The sequence below is a fragment of the Triticum dicoccoides genome, chromosome 5A, assembly GCF_002162155.2.
Source record: "Triticum dicoccoides isolate Atlit2015 ecotype Zavitan chromosome 5A, WEW_v2.0, whole genome shotgun sequence".
Classification (NCBI taxonomy): domain Eukaryota; kingdom Viridiplantae; phylum Streptophyta; class Magnoliopsida; order Poales; family Poaceae; genus Triticum; species Triticum dicoccoides.
In genome coordinates, this window is record NC_041388.1 from 702,512,278 (window position 1) to 702,517,352 (window position 5,075).

At 44.5% G+C, this 5,075-nt stretch overlaps 1 long non-coding RNA gene across 1 annotated transcript in view; it reads right to left on the bottom strand.

The window, feature by feature from the left end:
- LOC119298528 overlaps nucleotides 1-3,378 on the bottom strand; it is a 6,509-nt gene extending 3,131 nt beyond the window's left edge. Inside the window, exon 1 of the long non-coding RNA XR_005145880.1 lies at nucleotides 3,243-3,378. This is a non-coding gene — a long non-coding RNA (uncharacterized LOC119298528). The remainder of the gene's footprint in view (nucleotides 1-3,242) is intronic.
- Between the last annotated feature and the right edge of the window lie 1,697 nt (nucleotides 3,379-5,075).

Here is a 5,075-nt window from a genome sequence, read left to right on the forward strand (position 1 = left end):
GGAGAAGCAAAATCAAATGTTGCATTAGATTAAAGAAGCCCGGTGGAAAGATCTTCTCTAACTTGCAGATCAACTCCGGCGCCAACTCTTCTAGTTCTTCTAGCAAGCCAGGCGATAGTTCTTTCGCATAAAGAACACGGAAGAAATAGCTCAGCTCTGCCAGTACTAGCCATTCATCCTCAGGGATAAAGCCACGCAACATCACCGGCATTACCCGCTCAAGCTATATGTGCCAATCATGACTCTTGAGACCAAATATTTTCAATTTTCCAAGGCTCGCTCCCCTCTTTAGATTCGCTGCATACCCATCGGGGAACATCAACTCCTTTTTCACCCACACGATAATTTACCTCATATCTGGCCTTCCAAGATTGAACCATGCCTTTGGCTTTGCCCGGTTCTTCTTTCCTTTCGGTTGTCGCATGTTTTGTAGCGGTCTATCACATAGAGCCTCCTGATTGACTCTAGCCTTAGGATTATCCTTTGTTTTACCCTCTATGCCGAACAATGTACCAAAGAGGGCCTCGCCGACATTCTTTTCAGTGTGCATCACATCGATGTTGTGTGGGCAAAGGAGGTCTTTGAAGTAAGGCAGATCCCACAAGCATGTCTTGTGAGTCCAGGCGTGTTCCGAATTATACCCCTTGAAATACCCTGGACGCCCTGGATCCGGCTCGAGAGTGTTTAACTGATCTAGGGTCTGTTGGCCTGTCAATGCAGGTGGTGCAGAGTTTTTGACAACTCTACCTTTGATGAAGTTCTTCTTGTCTTTTCTGAACTTATGACGAGTATCCAGGAACTTTCTATGCATGTAAAGCAAGAAAACTTGCCACCCGCCTGCAACCGACGAAACTCAAGAGCTGCCTTGCATGTGGGGCACGGGAACCTACCATGCACACACCAGCCAACGAATAGGGCATACGTCCGCAAGTCATGCATCGAGTACATGTACCACACACGCATTAGGAAGTTTTTTTGTAGCGGCATCGTATGTCTTGATCCCATTAACCTAAGCTTCTTGCAATTCATCCTTAAGCGCCTGCATGTACACATTCATACTCTTCCCTGGATAGTTGAGCCCCGGAATTATCAAAGTTAGGAAAATGTTCTTTCTTTGCATAATCTGTCCGGGAGGGAGATTGAGTGGAATGACAAATACAGGCCAACAGCTATATTGGGCTGCCATCATACCAAACACGTTGAACCCATCCGTGCATACGGCGATTCGAGGATGCCTTGCATCTGCCGCTTTAGCATGATGTATTGCATCAAAGCGCTTCCACGCAAAACCGTTTGATGTGTGTACCAACATCGGCTCCCCATCTGCATCCAGCTCGGTTCTTTTGCCCAATTTGTGCCATGTCAGCTGTCTGGCCGTCTCTTCGACCATGAAAAGATGTTGAAGTCTTGGTATGATTGGCATATACTGAAGAACATTAACTGGGATTTTTGTCTGACTCTTCTCACCCATACCATTTCTACCACAACATACCTGGAAGACTGACAAAGGGACAATACTTCAAGTCTGCATACTCAAGCCTAAATAAGGCACATCCTTTCTCACAGGCATCTATCTTCTCATAGGGCATCTTAAGTACACGGAGGATTTTGTCCGACTGGTACAGGTTTGCAGGCATTACATGTCCTTTGGGTAGAAAGCGTCCAAATAGTGTCATCATCGCGTCGTAGCATTCTCTGCCCAAGTTGAATTGAGCCTTTAGAGCCATTACTTGTGCGATGGCATCCAGCTGACAAAGCTCAGTGTGCTCGTGGAGAGGACGTTTTGAAGACTCCAACATATCATTGAAGGCCTTTGCAGATTCCTTCATCTCATCATCCAAATCCCGAGCATCGTCAAAGTCTTCCACCATGTCTTCCATCCCGGTACCATGCTCGTCAGTGCGACGACGGCTCAGCTCTGGCATGTTGGGCAGACTCACCATGAAATGTCCAGACCATATAATTAGGCGTAAGACCCCACTTCTGCAAGTGTTTGATCATTTCAAACTCTGGCCTCTTATGATAGTTGTCGCACTCGACACAGGGGCACTAGGTTTGTCTTTGTCCATTTGCAAATGCGACTCTCACAAACCACTTGGTTTTTGTTATCCATTCATGGGTCATGTCTTTCTGACTAGTGTGACCGGTGTACATCCACGCACGATCACTCATCTTGCCTAGCTATTGGACACACAAGAAATATATACATAATTCAGCAAACCATATTCATCAGTTAATAGAGTTTGTCAGTTTTATTACGTCCATGCAACCTAGACGCTAATAGGTAAAGATAGGTCCTAATCCCACCCGAGTATGTGTAGATTGGGTTCATTTTCCCATGCTCTACTCCGGATCCGACGCAAAATTTCGGTGGCACCTCCCCACTGTTCTCCTGATACACGTCTCCGCAATAAGCAGAGAGGATGTGTACCCAGAGAACAACAGGGAGGCGCTGACGAAATTCTGCATCGGATCCGGAGCAGAGCATATGGGAAAATGAACCCAATCTACACATACTCGGGATATCCATCGATAATGTTGGACAATTCGAAAGAATCACGGTTATAAATATGCAAATGCATGCATATTTATAGATGTAACCCTTTCGAACGGGAGATGCATAGTGGTCACGCATACTGATGATTCAATCTACTACAGCTAGCATGTTTCATCGGCACGAAGACCGGAACATAACAAATGATTGGGGAGGAGGAGATGTCATTTGTGCTCACCCACGAACGCCGGGGCGGAGCTCGTTGAATGCACGGGGAGGTCGTCAAACACCAGACCCTCGTAGCAACGAAACAACTGCACATTTAAATCCACTCGATCAACACAAATATATATGATGTTTTTCATAACAAAATCGGAAAATATATGACCTAACTCATAATTCATAAATATATGACCCCGTTGGCCTCTGGAAGGCCGAAAAGCACCTTTTCAGTCAACAAGAAACCGAAGAGGTGTCGGGGGTCGGGGGTGTTGTGTCTGGGTGTCATGGTGTCAAAGGGACAAAGATAAATTCTATCCGGCAAAAGTGGACTATAAAGAAAAGCCTGCTACATAATCCTCAAAACAACTATAATCATATCCTAAATCTTGGCTGCATGCATGTGTTTTTTGGAAGTCTAAGAATAAAAAAACTAACATGCCTTTCAGTTTGCACTTAAATAGTCTGTCCGCTATACAATGTGATTTCTTCCAGTAGGGGTATAAGCGAGAACTCATAGACATCTTACCTTGGGCAAGAAGTGCTCAAGCGAGGAAACGACAGTGACCAAGGCTGGATCAAGCCAAATCTCCTTGTTTGCCTCCCTTAATGATGTTGCTGCATCATCAGCATCACCCTCCTTTGCCTTTCCTGCGGGCAATGCAACCTCCCCTGCAAATCTCAAGTGAAGAAAACAAAATTAGATAGGGTTTATCCAGCTCGTGTCTAGCTTGGTATCTATTTGTGAACCTGATTGTTCAAATATAAAAGCTAAGGCAAGCCAAATCAGCACTAAACAGAAAAAGCTAGGTTAAAAATCTTCTTCAAATTACGGATTGTCTATTTAGTACTTGATTGTTTTTAAATTCGGTAACATTCACATTTCCTGACAAATAAACGGAGGACACTTGTATGTCCAAATAACCCCACCCCGGCGACTGTATGCTTTCTATTTCTAAAAAATGGGTCAGGCTAGACTGTCACCCGGTTTCAACTAAACCTGAACCACAAATACCCTGGACCATGGCGAACAACTGCCCATCAGCTTGCGACCCACCAAACAGCCAAACATTAAGGGAAATCCCAGGAAGATCACCAGGTCAGAAACACTTCTACTTACTATATAGTAATAAAATCTGGGGAAATGTTAGTATATTAAATTAGAAACAAACAGGATACTCTGGAAATTACAGAAACTTTGAAGTCTAGAATGAAGAAATTCAGTGGCAAAAAATCATAGAACCTACACTATAATCCCGAGGTAGCTGAAAATTACACTACAGACTCAATATTAGTGACAGCATGTAGAAAAATACAAAAGAGTGTGTGCACCTAATAGCATAAAAACATTCAGAGCCTACACACTGTGTTGACAAAGTAAATTACACTGAAAATTATCAAGAATTATAGTGCAAAAGAGTCCAAGAACACCTACAAATTATAGTCCAAAATTTACACTAGCAGAACTTGCCACCTTACACTGTAACCTGGCAATCCATCAAGCAAAAACTTAGCAACAAACTCTAACCATACACTCTAGTACCTGGACACAAGAATCAGAAAGAACACTTAAATTGACATATGATGTGGTCAGCCGATTGGTACGCCTTTTAGGTTTCATGACTATTCTCCTTTATTGCCATGTTATTGTTGTGTTGATTTGCCTGCAATTATTATCTTGGATATCATTTAGTAAACCACTTATATTAGGTTTCTTGGTTCGTAGTCTTCCATATAGCTATTTCAACTAAATCTGTAGTCTTCCATATATATATAGGAATTGTCTTCTACTATTTAGCCCTCGCATATATTCCTTGCGGTGAATTAACTTTGTATGATATAAACTAAAATGTCTGTTGGAAATAACTAATATATGATCAGTCTGTCCTTTCTTCTCTGCAAAAAACAATTTGTAGTGCAGTCCGCAACTAGGCATCGTATCTTCCAGTGACAATCAAGAGTTGAATCGTAGACATTTGAAAGGAGACAAGTCATCCAGCCACCCAGCAGAAACTATAGACAGTTTAAAGAAACCAGCTCTTGATCCGGGCAATAACAGCATCAGTTTTATCCACCCATATCCAGTAGAAAGTGTATTTTTTTTGAATGAGCATCCAGCAGAAAGTGTAACAGTTTTAAACTTGTCAAACCTGCAGTGGATGGCGCGGTGGCGGGGAGGGCCGCGGGGAGGGGGCCGCGCCGCGGCCTGGCTCGGTGGAGGGCCGGGCTGTGGTGGCGGGAAGAGCCACGGGGCACGCCGCGGTGGCCGGGAGGGCCGCGGGGAGGGGGCGGCGCCGCGGCCTGGATTGGCGCAGTGGCGGGCTGCGGTGGCGGGGAGGGGCAGGACGGCGGTGGTGCTGGG